Source organism: Pteropus alecto, unplaced genomic scaffold (assembly GCF_000325575.1).
Source record: "Pteropus alecto unplaced genomic scaffold, ASM32557v1 scaffold75, whole genome shotgun sequence".
Lineage (NCBI taxonomy): Eukaryota > Metazoa > Chordata > Mammalia > Chiroptera > Pteropodidae > Pteropus > Pteropus alecto.
Window position 1 is genome coordinate 23,632,630 of NW_006440638.1, and position 22,272 is coordinate 23,654,901.

General features: G+C 40.2%; 1 protein-coding gene and 1 pseudogene across 6 annotated transcripts in view; both read right to left on the reverse strand.

Moving 5' to 3' along the window:
• The window catches only part of CACNA2D3 (calcium voltage-gated channel auxiliary subunit alpha2delta 3), a 799,126-nt gene that overhangs the window by 321,870 nt on the left and 454,984 nt on the right, over positions 1 to 22,272 (reverse strand). The window lies entirely within an intron of this gene.
• LOC112484419 lies at positions 9,713 to 9,826 on the reverse strand (annotated as a pseudogene).

Sequence of the window (22,272 nt, forward strand, 5' to 3'; positions counted from 1 at the left end):
CTAGAGAGATGCCCTTACTCAAAGGCTTTTTCATAATACAGCTTCCAGATAAGCTGTGGAGACTTTAGCCACATCCTGGTACTAGGACCAGGTACCCAGTACAAAAAAATTCCACAGATGAAAGACAGAGGCAGGGTTCTTTTCCAGCCAACAAAATCGACGTCAATCTTAATCCATAACCCAGGGTCCTTTTCCTTTTCAAACCTTAGGTTGCTCTGTGAACCCTTTTCATATATCAGGACAAGGGCATAGATATCTTCTGCACTGATGACATAATGAACCAAGGTTGATCAATTTACCTGAACTTTGTCTAGAAAGTAAAAGGCAATGGACATACCCAATGAATGTAGTAAACAAACTTAAATATAACACGTAGGAAACACACATTACAAGCTTCAAATCAAACCTCTACTCTGACCTCCAAAATGCCAAGAATGTCCCCCTTAGAACTGGACTGGACTGTGGCCAATTAGGTCTGAATTCATCACATATGTTTTGGGGGATGGGGCTTTTACCTGGACTCAGCCTAATAAATTGTTGAGCCTTCACAGAAATGCTCTAATGACAAGAATTTTCGGGAAGTTGCTGGCTCTTGCCTTCTTTCACTTGTTACCCCTCAACACACCTTCTATGCGTTACTTAGATGAAGGACTTTGTAAAGGAGGCCTTTGTAAGGGAAATAACTGGGGCAGCAGTGTAGCAGAGCATGAAATCCCAATCTGGATGGTTGGCTGCTTCATAAAATGTGACCAAGAATGGAGAAGCCAAAAACGGAGGTAGGTTACAGAGTGATGGAGCTCACAGTAGCTGACAGAAAGCTCCCCAACCATATCATGACAGTTGCCCTGTGCAGGGTTCTGAACGAAATCCATTATGCTGCCCACGGAGCATGGGATGCTGGCACAGTCAGCACACACAAAAAAATCGTCTCCTCTGAGAGCTTTAAAAGTTATCAAAGCCTTCCACTGCTCCTCACCCTAGGAGTGAGAGTCTAAAGCTGGAAAGCATCAATTCCCGCAGTGCCCCTGAGAAGCAGTGACAAGATCATTTTAAGGGAACCAAATGCATACACTTCAGGAACAGCTACAGTCTCCAGAGGCATTGTTGCTCAAGGGCATCTAGTCTTAATGGCTATATGCTGTGAGTCATGGGTGATTAGTGACTAACAAAAGTCCAAGCACCAAATTCTGAGAATGGATAACATATTGAATAAATACACACTGATTTTAATCATACGGCTAATAATATCACCCCACATCCTTAAACTCTAAAGGATGTCCCTGAATGGAAGAGAAAGAGGTGAGTGATGCATAACTCTAGGCAAGTACTGACATGTGTCAAATGTGGCAATTACTTATTTCATGTTTGAAAATGTCAATGAGAACTGCCACTACTTGGAGGAAAAGATGTCCCTATGCCAACCTTCTGTTGAAACGTCAATCCCAGGAACAGAACCCATGTGTGGCTTCACCCAAACAAAGGTTCAGCTGAAGAAGATGGAGGAAGCTATCACCTTGTATTAAAAGACAGCTTTAGTTGGCTACAATAAAATAATAGTGCTTTCCTAGATTATGATGGGCACGCTGCTAGTCAAAGAACCCTGGATCCGTGGAGGAACTGAACTTAAATGTGGAAATGAAGCTCTAGTTGATTTGGCTTTATAGTGTGTGAAACAGGATGGTGCCTAAAATACACGAGCTAGTGATGATATCTCAACAGAAGCAGAGAAACCAAAACAGGTCAGTCTATTCCTTTGTGACAAGAAACCTATGCTACTTTGATTTCAATTCACTCTCTACTCTGCACAGGGATGTTTTTCCTTGAAAAAAAAAAAAAAATCTCCCAATTGATTCAAGGAAATAAAAGTTTCTGGGGTGTGTGTGTTGGAGGGGACTGCCATGCCTATCAACAACTACCAGACTTGAGTCATTTCTCTTGAATGGTAATGAGGAAGTTTAAACAACAGGAAGGGAGTCCCACATTTGGGTCACTGCAGTACCTTAGGTGAGTTACGTGTGTGTCTCTAGGCCTAGACACATCTCGTAAAAGGGATTCCACCCCAGTACAACTGTGTGCTATTACTGAGCCCCAACATCTGGGTGATCAGGAAGACTATGACATCAAAAAAGAAAATTACTAGCTCAACAAATTTTTATCAAGACGCACAGCACACAGAGATCACTGAACCTGCAGCAAGCAACATAGGGGAAAGGCAAAAGCCCATTTGCCAGGTATCAAAAATTAGAAAAAAAATTAAGAAATGGAAACTATTTATGGAATGGGGATTCAGCATCCCCCCAGTAGAAGATTGTAGCTGTCCTAACAAGTCAGTTAAAAATGTTTAAGGAACATACTTGGACTGCAGCATTTCTAATGCGGCTGTCACACTACATTTAATGCAGAAAAGATGTATTTTTAAATGATCTGGTTACTCTGAGGGCTTTGGCTTATAAAAGCCTTTTTTATTGAGATTCTAAATTCCAGTCTGAATAACCTTTCAATTTGTTCCAGTAATTTTTTCCCCTCCTGCATTTGCATTGGCAGTACAGCTGGAGTCATTTCAAAGCCTGGGTCCTGAGCACTGAGAATTTGTACCACGTCTCCCCCTTCAGCGTAGACCATGGGTGCCAGATTTGACATTTCTATGAAGCTGTTTGCACAAGGAAACCACTTGCCTTTCAAAGACCAAGATTAAAGTGAGCTTAGGAAAAGAGAGAGAGCATGTAGTATTTTTCAACACTCTTGTGATTACCTGGGGCTTGACGTAGGGGTTTAGACTACAAATTAAGTCACTTCGAGATGCCTTGAGCAGTTAAAGTGCTGCAAACAAACGTGGCTCTTGATTAACATCTCTGTCTACACCCCAAAGGCCATATTTCATTATCTAACCATCCCTTTGGTCTCTACTGTGAGCAATCTGACTCATACGATTTCCAGCTTGGAGCATAAGTGACACTCATGACAACACTTCAGTGCAAAGATATGAACAATGTGTAAACTCTATCGCTTTAAATGGATATCTTCTTCCTAAATATTGACAAGAAAAAGAGACCCTTGCTGAGCTGGGAAAACTGTGCATGGATTCTAGGAAATTCCAGTCAAACACCTGGTTAGAGGATAGCAAATGTTGATTAAATCCATGCTATATGCCCAGCACTGAGCTATATGCTTTCAGAAATATTTTTTGTCCATAACAAAATATCTGAGTAACAGGCCATCACTCCAATTGTGGAGATGTTAGCTATTCTGAAGAAAATTTAATATCCAAGAATCTAAAAACTACTTTTATATTAAATTAGTTGGAGTAGAATTAGGCCTATAAAATTTTCGAAGGTAAATTTTAACCCAAAATGGCTACAACGCAACTTGTGTAGGTTTGAATAATGCAAATTTCATGGCACCTTAAATGATCTTTTACAGGGAGTGAATGTTCGTGACATGTATTCACATCATGTAAGCACATCCTGTGAGCAAGAGCTAGGTACCCTGGGTATAGAGAGAATGGGACAAGAAGCCCAGGAAAATTCCTGCAATTTCTTGCAAGCAGCTGTTAGGCTTCTTTCACATATAGGGATCATTTTATTTTTATTAAGATCACTAGTTTTCAAAACCTTGATGACACAACCAGTTTCTCACATATTTTGTTTCTGATCCACTTTTGAACATAAGACGATCTTTTTTTGGTGTGTACATATAAAGACAACTTATAGGACTGGAGATGATTTTTAAAGTCTAGAAGAAAATTTTAGTTCATTTGCAAAATGTTTTCTTAAGCACTATGAAAAGAACCTGACTTCTTTCATCCACAATGTCCCCAGTTCCACAAGCATTTAGAACAGAGAATTCTGCTGTCTCTACCTTTAGAATAGACAGCTCATAATTTTTGAGAATTTGTTGTGACTTTGGGGAAGGTGGTGCAATGGCTAAGGGCTAGAACTCCAGAGTCCAGCGGATTGGTGTTAGGTCTATGGTCCTTCACTGAACGGTTCTGAGACCTAGAGCATGTGTCTTTCCAACTCTAAAATGGATTAGTTGTAGCACCTACCTCAGTGGGCTGCTATAAGAATTATATGAAACAACTCATAGAAAGCACTTTGCATGGAGCCCACCACGTAGTATAAAGTCAATTCAATCAAAATTTAACCTTTTCATAGTATAACTATCACTCTTCTACCAACTTGTTATCCAATGTCTCTTAAATTTTAAAACACTAAGGATATAACCATGTATGTTAGAGAAAAAAAAATTCAGTGTCTTGACTGTTATTTATTTGAGGCATTCTGTGGAGCAGTGCTGACCAATGGAACTTTCTACAGTGATGAAAATACTATATATCTGTTCTAATATGGTTGCCAGGAGCTAAATGTCACTACTGAATACTTGAAATGTGGCTCTTGTGATCAAGGACTAAATTTTAAATTAAATTAAATTTAACAAACCTAAATGTCAATTTAAGTAGTCCTATGTATCTCATGGTCACCATATTGGACAGCACGGTCAGCCCTGGACTGTCAGAAAATCAGCTGAAGAGCATAAATAGACAAAGAAATAAATATCAGTGGAAAAGGCACATATGGATGTTAATGATCACTTGGCACTCACCCAGCAACAACTGAGAAGTCACAAGAGGTTAGGCAGGTGAGGATAAGTTGAGAGTCAGACTGTCCTGAGTTCAAATTCTAGATCCATCACTTAGGAGTTGTGTGAGTCTGGGCGAATCTGTTAGCTTCTCTAAGGCTTGGTTGTCCCTAGCTGTGATTAAGTGGTGTGGGTAAATAATTAAGGCTAGGAATGGACTTTGCTACCTTAGGAAACCCATCAGTGACAACCTGTGTGTTCCTGTGTTACACACAGGTTACCAACACATCAGCACCCTCTGCTCCCCCTCCCCCAGCTCCCCCCTCCCCGCCACAAAACACACACAATTTAACTTCATGGTTAATATGATTGGGTTGGCATATATATATATGTTTTAGTCATTCATTCAACAAAGGTCTAAATTGTCTAATAATTTGGGACCTACAGAGATAGAGGAAAAGCTAAACTAACATTACTTAGCACATGCTAAGTACTTACCATACAGCCTCTCATTTAATCTCATGGCAGCTCAGAATGAAGTCAATATTGCAATCTTCATTTTATGTAGACTGTAAACTGACTCACAGAGTGAGAGGTTAAATGGCTCACCCAAAGCTACACGGCAGAGCAGGAACTCAAATCCAGTTTGATAAAGTCTCAATTCAAAAGAACCAATGCAGAGAACTACAACAATAAATTGAGTATGTCCTTATAATAAAATGCTACTTGTCTAATAGAGAAGGTAAGACAAACACAAGACTAAGTAAAAAGTGATACATATGTTGTCAGAGGGGAAAGAAGAAAAGGCCACAAGAGAATGTTGGCTTCTGGGCAATTTGGCTGTGGGACAAGTAGCTAAATGAGCAAGCGGGTTGTGGGAAAGGTTTTGGTTCATAATGACGAGAGTAGGATACTCTCTGCCTCATTAAAGGAAAAGCTCACATGCCTGCTCATCTCGCCCCTTTCCTTGGCTCCTCCTGCGCCCTGCCCAGTCTTCCCCCTCCTTCTGGTTCTCTCCTGTGCTGCTGTTTCTCCCAAGTATACTATCACTGTCTGGCTCTATCAGACACTGGCTGGCACTGGGTCAAAAGAGAGGAGCAAAAATTTTTTAACTGGAAAACATGTTACCAGTTACCTATGATTTGAGTTACTTTTCTTTACACCCTTGGGTTTTGTCATGCCTTGGTGCATTTGTCTTACTATATCATCTTAGGTCTTTTGGGTAAGTTCAGGATCTTCTTCTATGTTTCTAATGAAGCACACTGTTGCCATTCAGTAACCATTAAATATAACAGTAATTGCACCTTACCTACCTAAATGCCTCACATGGCTTTGATAATCTTTGATTCCTGTCTAAAACCCTTGCTGAGCTGCCTGCATTTACCTGCTTGTCAGTGATTTGTACAAACTCTCTCTCTCTCTCCCACACATCTTTGTACTTGGATAAATGGTTACATTGGGGGGAAATATACAGGGCGGGAGAAGAATACATTTAGGCTATTGCCGTGTATCAATTTATAATATCCATTGTAAGAGACGAAAACTGTTAAGAAAATGTATTTATTATTTATATACCGTTAACATTTTCTCCAGTCACACTGCATCTTCTTCCCCAAATGTTCTAATCATGTTTTATTCGGACTGTAAGAATTCTGCTTTCTTGAATATTTTGATCTCTTCAAAGACGACTGCAAGCAGGAGGTAGAGATTCTGTTTTAATCCTTTGCTTGCCCTCCCGAATGTCAAGTATTTGTGTTCAGCATTTTCAAAATCAATAGGGACCAAGAACGTATCAAAATGAATATCAGATTATTCAGAGCAGAATATTAAACATGACTTATGTTTTTCTAAGGCAACTTTTAAAAACAGGACCGGCAACAAAGCAAGTTGAAAGTTTATGAAAACAGACAATTTTCGCTGTATTCTATTTCTTTTTGTCTGGAAGCCAGTTCTTTTGAAAGAGTTCAAAATAAAACAGAATTGTGACTCATCTTCAAAACAAACAACACCATCCCTGTATGTCAATAAGTTAACCTTCCCCAAGATTCTGATGTCCAAATTTATTCCCCTAATTTGCTATTCACATTCCTGAGACTACTCCGGGGTTACAAATCTGCTATTGTTGATATTAATTCTACATCCACAGGCCGTTTCCTGAGAAGTTCCCTAAGTAATCAATTGTCACTGTGATCTGACAATAGTTTGAAAATGTTATTTGGCTTTCTTGCAGTTGATTATTTTAAATAAAGGCAAGGAGAGAGAGAGCAGCAACAATGAGAGCAGACAGCTCAACAAGGGGCAATAAACATTATTTTCTGTTTGCAGAAAGTGTTAGATAACATCTTGTGCATAATTTAAAAAATAAGAACGAACGGTAGGCCAACAATGCAGATCACCATGCCCACGGATGAAATGAGACTCTAGAAGAAAAAAATAAGTCTGGCTAAAGGAAAAATGAATTAACTGCTCCACCTTAAAAAACAAAACAAAACAAAACAAAAAACAAGAAACAAAACACCTTAGCACACACTCTTCATTCTTCCCTCCCCCACCCCCCTTCTCAGCAGGGGCTTTGGCATCCATTAAATGGGTGATTTGAATTCATGGAAGGTAGTTAGAAAAGGACTGGAAGTATCTAGCCTACAGCTACTCTTACCTCAACTTTGTCACTCTGGAATGCATGAAAACTAAGTTAAGCGTGCACACTGCTCCACTCCCTTCCAGGCCATAGGAGTCAGGGGGCACCTTGCAGCCAGGGGGAAGAAAGTTACAGGAAGGAGGAGAAGAGGCCAAGAAAGGGTAATGAACATGTGTGACTGTGAGCGAGGTTTCCACACAAACGGCCAGGGCAGGAGTTTCCTCCACAAACTCAAAATCTTTACTTGTCCTTTGAAACTGGTGGGATTAGGAAGAGCTGATGCTACTGCTTCGAAGAGTCCACCTTCGAATAGAAGGCTGTTCTTCTCAATCATGTTTGAGCAAATTCAATTGCAGTTGTCAAGAGCCTCCCTGGAAGCACACAGATTTCTTATTCCTATTTGAGTCTCAGGTGGGAATTCACAGAAGACACAAAGGCATTAGGCTCCCAGGGGAGGTTCGCTCATCACTTGTTATAATTGGAGCCCCTATCTCCTGTGAGGCCATCTCTTGCCCCAAGGGGCCTAAGCCCAGTCCAGACAGAGTAAGTGAAAGCAACTGCACTGCCCAATAAAGCTTACCCACTTAGTTGCCATGCTCAAGAATTAGTCCCCTGACTGTTCCTTGTACTCTAAGTGTGGAAAGAAAGTGTGAAGAAAGAGCCACATAACCTCACGAGCACCGCCTGGGGGTCTTATTTTCCCTAAACCCTTATCACTCATCTTCCCCATGAGACCTTTCTGAAGAGGAAAGCAGTAGTGCTATTCACACAGCTGCAGAATGAGACAGATATGAGTCTGAAGGGCTGGTGGGGTGACCCCAGAGGAGGGGTATGAACCTGCTCTTACTCGTGTACTCCTCATGTGCGAAACAGTGAGAGATGAAAACCACCCTCTGCAGACCACACAGCAGTAGCCAGGGAGGGTGTGCCTGGCTGGCTCTATCTGCAAATGCAGGTTGTTCTCTCAAGCAGTAGGTCTCAAACTTTACTGTGCATATGAATCATCTTGGATGCCTATTAAAATGCAGATACCTGGGACAGATCCCTAACTGAGAGTTAGAAACTTTGAGGATAGGGCCAGGAATCTGACTTTTTAAGAGAGTTCCAGCAGACTCCAAAGCTAGGAGCCCTTAAATCATAGATTCGGAAACACTGCTTCTCACTGGTGAGTCCCCCGAGCAGGATAAACTCTGGACACTCCTAGACCTGCAGGAAACAGGCTGAGAGACAATAGAAAGTAAGAAGAGATGATTTTTAACATGATACTGCTGGCTAATTTAAGAGGCACATCCATCTGAGCGTCCTTTAATATATCATCTGCAGAGGTTAGTGGGAAGAGAATTGGGGTCTTTCATGAAGTGGAACCATGAGGAAAATGGGTTTGCCAACTGATGTGGTGATGGTAGGTGCATGTCTACCCACAGGCTTGATAAATTCTCTGAGGGAAACATCCTATAACAAGGAAAAGCAAACAATGGGAATTAGAAAGTCAGCTGACGGAAAGTAAATGCATTTCTATGCTTTGCAGATAGCATCGGGCCTCAAAGGCATTTGAAAATAGTTTCTTTATGTCAGTACCAGAAGCAGACTCCTCCCCTGCCATGCAGAACATCAGCACTCTCGGTATGGGGACCTTCTCACCAACCATCTCAAGATGAACTACGAAGGCTGTAGGAGTCTACCCCAGTCTGCTGACTTGGGAGGTGCTGGCCCGAAGCACAGATAACACCAGTAATTATTTGTTAAGTTACAGCTGTCAGCTGCTATAATTGAAGCTACTAAGAAGATTTTTATCTGATTATAATGATAGAGTTACTAGAAGCCAGAAGCACGGAGATTTGAGAAGCAGTATAGGAGTCAAACCAGAGAGAAAAATAACAGATGGTAACACACCTACTCCTCGATCTTGGTCATGCCTCCCACCTCTTCAGCTCCATGGCTCCCAGCTCCACGGATCGAGGTAGGGAGAGAAGCGAAGAGAGAAGAGAGAAGGAGAGGCAAAAAGAAGAGAAATAAGAAAGCAAAGTCCTTTTCAGGAGCATTAGCCAAGGCAGAGCCAGGAGGGAAAAAACTGATCATCCGATTTCACAACATTTTTAATTTTTGACATGGCAAAAGCCACCATAAAAAGCAAAAGACAAACAAAAAAGAGAGAAAAATATTCACGGATGACAAAGATTAGTATCCTTACATAAAAAGCGATCAATAAGGATTGATACAAATCAATAGAGAAAAAGGTGAATTCTTTGATTTAAAACAAAAGGAGGCAAAGAGCTTGATAAGTCATTCACGGAGAAGACAAAAATGACTGTATAAAATCATATGAGTAATAAAAGAACTGCAAAAAAGAGGAGGTTCTACTTATTCTGCAATCAGATTGGCTAAGGCATTTTATTTTATTTTATTATTATTTTTTTAGGCAAGACAACCCTTGGTTGACCTCACGGATTGCAAGGACCTTGTCAGCTTACAATCTCTTATTTTTTTATTTTTTTATGCCTACAGCACCTGGTCTTCATAGGTGGTCTCCCATCCAAGTACTAACCAGGCCCGACCCTGCTTAGCTTCTGAGATCAGATGGGACCAGGCTTACTCAGTATAGCCGTAGACTATTTTATATTACTCTAAAAATAGCATTAAGGTATAACTGATATAGAAAGAACTGCACATATTTAATGTGTACAACTTGATGAGTTTGGACATGTGCAAACACCCATACCATCACAATTAAGGTAATAAACAATCCAGCAGCTAAGGTTTTTTCAAAGTTCATTTCTAGCAACAGCTGGTGGGCAGTGGGAAGATGACACTGGCACACGGCAAGGGAAGATACACACTGGTGGGACTGTTCCCGAGGCCACTCGGAAAGTTACCCGTAGCTTTAAAATGCTCCATTCTGAAACCAGTCATTGAACTTCTATGTATTCTAGAAACAACTTGTGATATGCGCAAGATTATAATTTTTAAAAAAGCAAAGAGAAAAAGGAAAAACCTAAACTTGAATGCTATGCCTCACTGAAATTATGTTTTCTTAAAGTATTTCATGACACGATAAGGTGATAATAATGTAATAGGAAGGAGTGATAAAAAAAATCATTTTATGAAAAACATACATAGAAAAAGGGCTAGGAAAACTACATCAGAATTTTAGCTATGCGTTTTCTAGGAAATACATTTACAGCCCAGTTACCTGTGTTACCTCAGGTAAATTTTATTTATCTCCTTATATTTTTCTGTTGTTTCTTAAGACGAACAAAAATAACAAAGGTGTAAAATATACCAAGAAAGAAAAGGAAGTAGAATTAGTAGGGAAGCGGGTAGAGGAGGGGATGGGAAGGAAGGGTCCATCCAACGGAACTACAGCTTCCTTCTCAAAGTAGCTCCTTTGAGTCTGAGAATTTTGGTATTTTGAATGTTGATCAGAAAGCATCCCTCAGCTGTCTTATCACGAAATCTGAGTGGCAGGCCAACTGCATTCTCTCGTTAACTGGTCCCATGGTCACAAATGCCATCAGGAAAAGCAGCCAGTCTATGAGAATATGTCTTTACCAGTCCAAGGGAAACAAGGAAAATAACACAAAAGTTAAATGTATTTCATTCAAGGGCTGTCTTTTATTGTAAGATAATATCCTGCCTACATTTTAGCATTAAAATTGTTCGCTTTTCTCTGACATGATGGGTAATAGATAATGCCTGTTCCGTTTTGTTTATCTTAACATCCTGACCAAGCAAAATAAAAATCTGCCAACCTCATGCTACTGCACACTTTTTTTTTTTCTTTTGATATTTTACTGGCCCATGAAATCCAGATATCCGGTAGCCAACTCTCCAATCTACACATCCTAATTCAAAGAGTTGGAAATTTCATTTGTGGGAGCAAAACCTCAATGGCTTTTTTCTTCAGCCTGCTGCTGGGTAAATTTTCAGCAGAGGATGATAGATAACTGTGTTAGCATTGAACAGGTTTGGCCAGGCACAGACATCTGTGGAATAAGAGTAACTCTTTCCAAAAAGGCTGCTAGAGACACGCAAATCTGCCTGCAGAATGAAAGAAAACGGTAACTGGGCTGCAGCCCATCCTGGCTGTTGGTGAGGTAAAACAGGTAACTGGGCTGGAGTCCATCTTGCTTGTTGATGGGTTATATTCAGAGAGCTGAGGCCTGGGAGTTGCTAAGAAATTTTGGTAGAATCCAGAGCTGAAATGGAAACTGCGTTTTAACTACTATTTGGAGAGTCATCAGACTCTGACCACAGAAGAAAGAAAGCAGGGGGCCTCTTAGTCCACAGCTCAGTACTTGGGCCTGCATCCGGCACAGCTATCTACGTTCCTTGCTACCTCTGAAGGCATTGCGCCCAGCAGTGTATAAGATAAGGAAAAGGAGGCGTGTGAGATGGCATTCTCCTGCAATGCTCTCATGAGATCGGCTTGGTTTAAAAGAATTCTCAGAGAGGGAGAAGTAGAAACAGTTTTGACCACAGGATCAGTAGAAATAAATATTACTAGTTTAACTGGACTTCAGCTATTTGTGATGAACAGCTTCGTGGCAACTTGCGGGCTATCCGCAGTCAAGAATAAAAGATACAGAAAGACTGATGGAGACCTCCACTACATTCTCACCCAAGAATCAGCTCTTGAGGCTTAAAAAAATCCCTGCTAATGTGAACACCTTACTAAGTACACATTAAATAAATTAAAAACTGTGTCCTACAGGCAAAAGCAGCAACACCCCCCACTCTCATAGGCCCTAGAGCTGGCCCCTCTGGGATCTGAAACAATTCAGCATTTGCTCATTTTCATGTTAATAAACTAAGGACTTCAAGCTAGAGATTACTATAATTACTTTTCTTTTTAAGCTCTCTGCTGGGAATATACATTGGGCATCTATCTTTGGCATTCTGATAACCTCTTCCTGGCAAGGGAAGCTAAGTACGGCCAGGCTTCCATCACACACCCCTCTCTCTTCCCCTTTTCACTGCACTGAACTTTGCCACCACATATGACCGGAAGCTAATCAAGTGAACCCCACATAATCATTTGCTGATTATAAACACTGCACTATTAGTATGGCATCCTAAAGCATTGAGATGTCGTCCAGGAGCATGGTGCCCACTGCTGCCAAAATCTGGACAGAATACTCTGGGGAAGGGGCAGGAGAGTCAGCCCAGTGTGGGATCACACTTTTAGCTGAGGAAATGCAATTTCTGTAGTCTGACATTTATTCATGAGTATTTCAAAGACATGTGTAACTGTGATGCAGCTTCATTTTCTTTCATTCAGGAGTTGGCCATCACGGGGCAGTAAAGTGCTTTAGATGGTTGGAACCCATGTCTCTTTTCCTAAGAATGGACAGAGCCCAATCCATTAGAGGACTAAAGTATTTATAAAGTTATCTTTAAACACACTCAAAATATAGAGAAAAGCTTAACTGACCAACTTTATACTTCTTGCCATTTGTAAGCCACTAAACGCCATAAAATGTAATCAATCATTGGGTGGGAAGGAAGGGCAATTGAATGAGGCTTTGCTGCATTACGCCCTAAAAGGTATAACTTTCTTCAGAAGTATAGCCTAAATCCTTGCAGGACCAGTTTAGAGTTTTTCCCTTTTATTCTAGACACAGTAGAAATGAAAAAGCAAAATAAAACAATTGAATGACACAAAATATATTCATCATGCCCTAATAAAAAAATCATACCTATGAAGTCACATTTTTCTAATTTTCCATATGATTTCAAATGATTCGTAATTTTTTCTCAGTTAAGTACAATTTTGCTATCAAATTACCTGCTGCCAGGAAAAAAAATTAACGTGGTCTAATTAATTGTTAATATAACAATGACAATTCACTCTTCATACCACTAGCCAGATAACATACTTTATGCAATGTGTGGACAAAATAAGCTGTTGACACAAATGAGATGATAAAAATAATAATAATGATGATGATGATAATAACAATGTTTCAACAAATATGTACTGCACATTTACTATATATGAAACCCTATTCTCAGCACTTAGGATTCATCAGTGAATAAGCTATAAAGATTCCCATCCCTGTGGTGCTAACATTTCACTGAAGAGGAAGAAACAATAAACCATAAAATAAGTTGAAAAAATGTATAGTATGTGAGAAGACACATAAAAACACCATGAAAGGGGAAAAAAGAACTCAAGCAAATTAATAGGCATTGAGTTCCTAAACCAGAGACAGTGGGAAGATGCAATTTTAAATAAGGTGATCATGGTAGATCTTATGAAGAAAGGGAAATCTGGGAAAAGACTTAAAGGAGGTGAGGAAGCCAAACAGCCATCTGGAGGAAAAGTGCCACAGGCAGAGGAAAGAAGTAGTACAAAGGCCTTGAGGCAGGAAAGTACTGGTTTGTCTCACAGTAGTAAGGAGGCCAGCCAGGCTGGAGACACGGAAATAAGAGATGAAGAGGAGAAGTCAGAGAGGTGCCATGTGGGCAGGTGGAGCAGGGCAAGTAGAGATAAAGCTTCTTTATAAGAAATTGGCTTCCACTCTGAGAATATGGGAGCCGCCAGAGGACTGTGAGCAAAGGAGGAAAATGAACTGACATACATTTTCAAAGGATCACTCTGGATGCTCAGTTGAGAATAGATTACGTAGGCAGGGCTGCCAAGGAGGCAGGGAGGCCAGTTAGGTGGCTACTGTAGTAGTCCAGGTGAGTGGACCAAGGTGCTGGCGGTGGGGGCAGGGTGTGTGTGTCAGAGTCTGGGATACCTGAAGCAGAGCCAACAGGACCTCCTGATTGACTGGATGACGGGTATGAGAGAGAAACATCAAGGATGACACCAAGCTGCTGGCCTGTGCAACCAGGACATTGTTGCCACCACACTCAAGGGCGGTGGCTGAGAGGAGAGGAGCAGACGAGGAGCTGAGCTTTTAGCAGGAGAAGTCTGAGATGCCTATTTGACAACCAGGTGGGGCAGTGCTTGGATGTACAGGTCTGAGCCTCAGAAGAGATGTGTACCCTAGAGGCATACATTTGGGAAATGTCAACAGGTATGTGGAATTGAAAGAAATGAGCCTGGATGAGATCACCATGCAAGGGAGTGAGTGCAGATAGAAGAGAAAGCAGCACCAAGCACTGCACCTGGAGCATTTAAGGTCAAAAAAATGAGAGGGAACCAGAAAATAAGACTGAAAAGGAAAGGCTGGTGAGGGGAGAAAAACCAAGAAACCTGAGTATCCCGGCAGTCAAGTAAAAAAAAACCTTAAGGAAGGGGAGAGATCAACTGTGTCAAACGCTGCTCCCAGAGAAGCAAGAGAAAGACTGCAAATTGACTGTGAGATTTAACAACTATCACTATAATTATTAGCATTAGTAAGAGCAGATATGACTTTTCAACTCTTCCTGTGTCAGGAACTATGTCAAGTGCTTTATGTATGTTACATCATTCCATCTTTACGACCACCCTTCTAGCCCATTTTACTGTCATCGTAGCGCAGGCTGAAAACCGAGGTCTGGAGATGTGCATGTAGCCAATCAGGAGAACATTGGTACAAATACAAACCTTGCTGAACCCAAAGATGTGCTCTTAATGGCTGTGCAGCCTTTCTTTCTCCTTCTTCCACCCTTCCTGTTCTTTCCGGACATTCATGGGAAAGAGGACAGAAGGAAAGACAGAAAGGAGAAAGTGAAAAAGGATAACAAATAAAAAATGAGTATAGAGAAGAAGGGAGAAAGAGGAAACTAGATGAAGGGCTTTTTAGGGATACAAATGGCTTCTACTTGGGCTAACATCAGCAGGTAATTTAGCAGACACGGAATATTTACAATGAATACCCGACTAATTAACACAAAGTCAGGAATAAGAGCTCCGTGCTCTTGAGGACAGAGAGCATGTTTGCCATTAATTAAGGATTTATCTACTAATCTCTTTTCTTTCATTTTTAAAGGCTAGTGTGACTCTTATAAGCAGTTAAGAAAATTTGAAACAAAGAAAGTTGCCTATACACCATAAAAGAAAGTAAAACTGAGAGGGATATCAATGCATATCATTAAGAACATTCTAGGTATGTCAATGTAAAGATAAAAAATTCACAGAGTTTTTCTCATGGGTTAAAAAAAAATTATTAGGAAAAAGAATGCCTATAGGGTATCTGAATACAGAAGATTCATTCACAGTAGTAAAGTTTTCTAAGTGATTATATGTATCTAATACCAGTGTGATTTATCTGGAGGAGCAGCTTGCAAAGAACTGCATTAAATATCTCCTTTGAAAATCAAATTCAGCCGAGTGCGGAAGAGACTCACAACCTTTAGAAAGCCAAATTGCTTTGTCAAAATGATTCCTACAATGACTCTTGCAAGCACATGCCTTTCTGTTTAGTGTCATGTCTCCAACATATAATAAGCATTAAATTATTATTTATTGAAGAAGCTGAATCCAAGTGATTCCTTTTGGTTTAGATACTTCATTCCAAAACTTGGGATATATTAACTAGCTAGTTTTAAGATCATCAATTTCCTGTTTTCCCTTCTATATAGCAGAATTTTTATTTCCTTAAAAAAAACCTTGGAAATTGTACCCTCCTCCCCCCCCCCAAAAAAGAAAAGCCCCACTTGAATACCAGAATATATTAGGTGCTTCTTTTTGGCACTCAGATATGCCACTTATAAAGACCATATCAGAGGTGCCATAACTTTCTTGATTTACATTAACCTGGGGCCAAAATACCTAAAAGTCCCATTTATTAAGTAGTTATGCCCTAAAAACTTAATAGGCATTTTAAAAAATAATAGTATTTTATATCATTCTTAAACAATCATTTTTACCTGATGGACCAGGCACAAGTTCTCAAACCTTGAAAGCACACTGGATACTAACACTCTCCTGTTCCACATCGATTTTCACAGGGTGCTTGCTTTTTGGATTACAGCAACTGCCAAAAACTGCAAAATGTCACGTCTCCACAAAGGGTAGCATGATCCACTGAAGCTAACAGTTCGTGCAATGTCAGTGTTGAGTGTTACTGTGCTTCCCTTGGGAATTTAAACTATCCTGCAGATCTCCTGGGATCTTGCTGCCATGCCCTAGGATGCCTTGGCGCACAATTTAGGAAATGCGGCCATGTACTAAGCTTAAAGTTTAGCCAGTCTGAAACCCACAATGAAAACTGGGAAGACATTTAAACTTAAACCCAATAATTAAAACTTTCTTCTGCCCCCTTTTGGTTTGTAGATCCAAAGGAATTATGACTTTAACACTTGACCATGAATTTTGAGATAGGAAGGCAACTTTACATTTCTGTGCATATAGTCTGAATGAAGTACTTGGTCTGAACCACCTGCAGTTTAATAACAAGAGTTAGGGTACTGATGAAGACTTAGCCCGAGGTCAATAAACTTTTTCTGTAAATATTTTAGGCTTTGTGGGCCATATGGTCTCTGTTGCAAGTACTCAACTCAGTTGTTTAGTGAAAAAGCAGCCATAGACAATATGCAAGTGTATAAACATTGCTGTGTTCCAACAAAACTTTATTTACAAGAACATGTGGCAGATTCGATTTGGCCCATAGGTTATATTTTGGCAAACCCTGGTCGAGCTAAATCGGGAGACTGCTCTATTTCCTGATTTGAATTCATACAATCCTGCTATGAGAAATAGGACAATTCAAAACACCATAGTAAAAGCATTTTTATGATAGCCAGGTAATACAGCAAGTGGTGTTGATCACTATTTGGGGTAGGTGATGGAGTGGGATACAGTGACATGAGGATACTCCTTGCCCTGTAGCATCTCATAGACTAAAAGAACGCACATGTATACGTCAATAATTATAGCATGAAAGCACAGAAGAGAGTGTGATGATTTTCACCTGATGAGGTAGAGGAAGGAATCAGGTAACAGGAACTGGAAAAAACTCCACTAAACACAAAATGATCCCATCCAGGGGTGGCCTTTATGAAAAAGAAGTCTTTCTGCAATTGTTTGTACTAATAGCTAGCTATCGACAGTTATGTAGTTATTATGAGTCAGCCACCATGCTAAGCACTTAATATGTGCTATATTATTTTCCCAGAGGAGAAAACAGAGGTTATGTTTACACTGCAAGTCAACAACAATAGTGGGATTTGAACTCAGGTATTATTTCTCTAGAATCTGGCTCTTAAACATTGTACTATAAAGCTTCTAGAAAAAGGAGAGAAATGAACTTCTAGAATATAGAAGAAAATGTAGGAAATAGCTTCTAGAAATCAGAAGAAAAATAATCAGATTAACTGATTCATTCTACGCGTTAGCAAACTATGGCCAATGAGCCAAATCTGACCCACTGCCTGTTTTTGTAAATCAAGTTTTACTGGAATACAGCCATGCCCATTTGTGCACATGTTATCTCTGGCTGCCTTCATGCTATAATAGTAGAGTTGAGAAGCTGTGACAGAGACCTCAATGGCCTGTAAAGCCTAAAATATTTACTATCTGGCACTTTGCAGAAAAGCTTTCAGGACCCTGATTCATTCACTCAATTCAAGGTGTTTTTGTTTGTTTGCTTATTTGCTTTGGTGGTTTTCTTTTTTTCTTTCTCATGTCTCAGAGCCAGTCCGTAACCTCTCGGTCTCACAGAGGCCGTCCCTCTGCACTGTCAGCTGCTGAGCAGTCCTCTGAGACAGGCCTACAGCCCTTTGTTCCAAGCTGCCAAGCTGCCAAGCTGCCAAGATGCATGCTGCAGTCGACAGAACGTAAGGTGACATTTAATCAAAGTCAGGGCTTTCCAGTCTTGCTGAATTTGAAGGTAAACAGATGTCCCTGCAGATTCCTACACTCCAAGTGAGTGGGACACATGCAAACAAACAGAAGGGACTGAAGGATGAGGCAACTTTGCAGACCCTCCTCTTATTTGGCCGAGAGTCACGCCATTCAACCAATACTCACCTTTATCAGACTAGACCCACTGGGCTGCTCTCACCATTTCTGTGATCAGCTGAGAGCTTCTCAATGCACAGGAGATTTTCCTGAACATGACTTTTAATAATGGTTTTCAATTTTGTATGCTATCTCCTGAGACTCGTAAGAAATGAGGAAGGTAAGAGTATCTCTTGCCATTTTATCAGCATCTACACTATCTTTTCAAACCACAAAATGCATCAGAACAAGTCCCATGGAGAAATGTTAAGTAAATGTTAGCTCTGTTGGCAAGGTCCACTCATGGGCGAAAGGAGAAATATGCAGTTGGCAAAGCAGATGACTTTAGACAATGTGCCTGCTATGAGATGAAGTCAGGGCTTCCTCATACCTAAAACAAAGACTGCATTTGTTGTGGGTTAAATTTTGTAACCGATAAAGGTATGCTAAAGTCCTAACCTCTGGTACCTGTGGTTGTGACCTTAGTTGGAAAAAGGATCTTTGCAGATACAATCAAGTTAAGATGAAGCCATACTAGATTAAGGTGGCCCCTAATCCACTGACTGCTGTCCTTATAAGAAGAGGGGAATTTGGGCACAGACATAAAGAAGAAAGATGGCCATGCAGAGACCGAGGTGGTCAGAGTTATGCCGTCACATGCCATCACACGCTAGGCGGGAGGCATGGAACGGGCACTTCTCTAGAGCCTTTAGAGGGAGCCAACACTGATTTCAGACTTCTACCTTCCAGAACTGTGAGAATAAATTTCTGTTGTTTTAGACCACCATTTGTGGTATTTTGTTACAGCAACCTGAGAACCTAATAGTGTTGATGCTGGTAGTGAACACAGAATTGAGAGAAGAGGAAGAATAGTAGCAGACATTGAGGAACAGCTTTCCATGTCTGAAGCTCTGTGCTAGATGTGTTGTGTGCACTGATTTAATCCTTACCATCTCTGAGAGGAATATTGAGTATTTGCACATAAAAGCTGAAGTAATTCCTCCTGGAGAGCTTGTCCATGGTTTCAGAGCTTATGAGTAGCCAGGTCTGGATTTGAATGCTGATCACTGGACTCTAAACCCATACTTGTAACCACTACTTCATACTGCTGCCCACTGTTGCCTTGAAAGGTTTTAGTCTGTGTGTGTGTTTTTGTGTCTTTATTTCAGGACCTAGCAAGCTGATCTGCATAGAGAAGCTAGCTCTTTACTCAGGGGAAAAGAGGGCTCAGAACTCCCAGTTGTGCGGAGCAATCATCTCACACAAGTTATCTCCCAGCAACCTAAGGCTGGAGAAGACTGGTGCATCTAGGAAACTCACGTAGAAATCTGATAGTGTTTCATTTCAGAAGTGAACTTCCAATTCTCTTTCCTTTTTATTCCTGTCACTGAGAAACTTTTTACAGGGAGTGCAAATGAAGAGGACACAATCTATATTGGTTTGTTTATAAAAACCTTTACCTAGTTGCCTTTGCAATATAACCAGGATTCAGTTTTCACTTTTCATATTTTTACTGCACTGTCATATGATTTAATCAACTCAGAAACTAAAGTTAATAGCTCAGCTTCAAAGGGTCACCTGGGCTGACCTAGCTGTGTAGAAAGCAGTGGATATTGGGGTGGTAAGAGCACATTTAGTCTCAACCTGGTCTCCCCAAGCAGTGCACATCCAGCTGGTTACCCCTGGCTCTTCCCCAAGCCTGCTGTTTTGGAATCACTATTGATAACCCTGTGAGAAAAAAATAAATCTGCATTTTTAGGTTTCCAGACATGTTTGTGAAAAGAGGTTTATTTAAAAATCATTCTGAGAGCATTAACAACATCTGCTTTTTGAACTTAAATTTCTTAATTCTACTTCTTAGCAGAATTGATTTCATTCTCAATATTCTAACAATATAAAACATAGAAGAACTTTTGGTCAACACACATTCTAATTACGCTTCTCCATTTTTTCTCATCTTTATATTGAAGTACTTTTCTTTGTTATCATTACATTACTAGGGTTTTCGTGGTTTGTGTGTATGTGGGTGTGCGTGTGTGTGTGTGCGCATGCATGCATGCGCCTGCCTGCTGGGAGGGTGGTTTTTTGTTTTGTTTTACAGAAATGAGATACAACAGGAAGAGAGCACGACATAGTAGAAACATAAAACTGAAATCATGCCAACATGGATTCAAATTCTGAGTGCCTATATATTAGTTCTGTAGCTTTGGGCAAGTCACATATTTTCTCTGAGCTTAAGTTATTCACAAATTAAAAGCTCAGAGCATGTAGACATTTAAAAGTTAATTCATTTTTTCTTGCTCATGCAGCCTTCCACCTTCTTTTATGTTTGCTCTGTTTAATATTTCCACTGTACTTCCTATCTGTAAACATGATTACGTGGTATCATAGACTTAAGAGACTTGGTCAGAAGTCAGGGCTCTCGTCTCTTTCTTCCCTGTTACCCCTAAGTAGTCTTATATACTAGAATCAAAAGAGAAATTTTCACAAATAAAAACTTCATATGGCTGTAAGGTTTTGTATAAGAAAAGCCACTAGAAAATAATTGAACAAACAAGATACGTTCTCTCTCTTGACAGCAGAAAGCTCCCATCCAGAAGCAATGCCCCATGGAACAAGGCATCCCAGGGCTGTTGGCTCCATGCCTCCCATGGCCAGCATCATGCCTCGAACACAGGAATAAGTGCTCACTAGATACCTGGGATGTAACCAACCCAGATGAAGGGCTCGCTCACCTCTACCCCCAGCTGATTATAATTCCGTTTTTAAAACTTAACAAAATGGCTCTGACGGCCCCCAAACTCCCAAGAATTCGAAGGTCCTGACTGTAATTGGAAGTAAATATTCTTCTCTATAGAAGATGGCATAATGGGATGCTCACTGAGAACCACCTCTGCTGGGTCAGTTGTTGCCATCCAAGGGGAAACTCTTCAAGAATGAATCCAGCCTCTCGTGATCCTGCCATGAAACTGACAAATGCCATTTTCTCCCTCTTGAATATTTTAATTACAGGAGCACATGGAGGCACAGACCAGGGAAACCCTGAGGGTACTAAGACAAGAGAATAAGTTTCCTCAGACAAGACCCAGACTGGGGGTCAGGGGCAAGCTGAAGAAGCTTAAACACATTTTTACTATCTGAAAGCTACATATAAATTCAATAAAAACTCCATTCATCAGCGCAGCCTCAGAAACTTGCAAACATATAAACACACCCGGAAAAATTAAAAACATCTGTGCAGGCAACAGAACGAAGCCTTAAAATAAAAAGAAAATGTTGTTGAGCCGGGCAAATGTTGTTGAGCTTCTCTTTCTCCACAGTTACGTGAGGCATATCTTTGGAAGTGTCCATACAGTTGATCCAGGGACATAGTCGGTAAATTTTTTTTCCTGATAAACAATTTTTTTTTTCTCCTCTAAATGAATTTGGAGGCTATTTTACAATTTCAGCCTCTTCTAATCATGCCCTACAACTCACCCTTACAAAAGTGATTTGCACAAGAACGTTATCTTAATTCCTACATGAAAGATGAAGAACTGAAATATCTCCTTCTACTGTTATTAATGTTCATTAAGAAAAGGTTTTAGAATCTAAATTAACAATAACAACAAAATTCACTCAGATTTATTACACTAGTTCAGGGTCAGGCAGGCAATAAAAGATTGGATTCTGCATTTTCAAAGTTTCAAAATATGAAATAATTTACAAATTTGACAATTACTAAAAAGGTAATTTTATTCACTATATAAAATATTTAGATTTGCCATTTTATTTAAAAATAATAAATGGTTTCTTCTTTGAATCCAATTTATCTTCCTGATGCTGACCAGGTCTCTCATTTGTTGACGTTGATCCCAATGTGAAGTACATTTTCAAGGAATGGTTTGCATAGAGTCCTGAATCCATTTTCTTAAGTCAGCAATTACTGGTGACAAGGGCATTTCTGACTAGGGACTTAAAGGGTGAGAAGAGGTCATCCTAGGCAGAGGGTATGGCATTGAGCAAATATATGGAAATAAACAACATTTTGGGTTTGGGACTTGACTACTCCAGCTGCCTTGGGGATTGATGCACATAGAGAGTCTCCTCATTCTGGATTTGGAGTCCTCAATCTCTTCCTTGATAGTCCTCGAATTTCTTTCTGTTGCCTCAGTCTCTCTCTGTCTGGCAGTATAGGAAAACT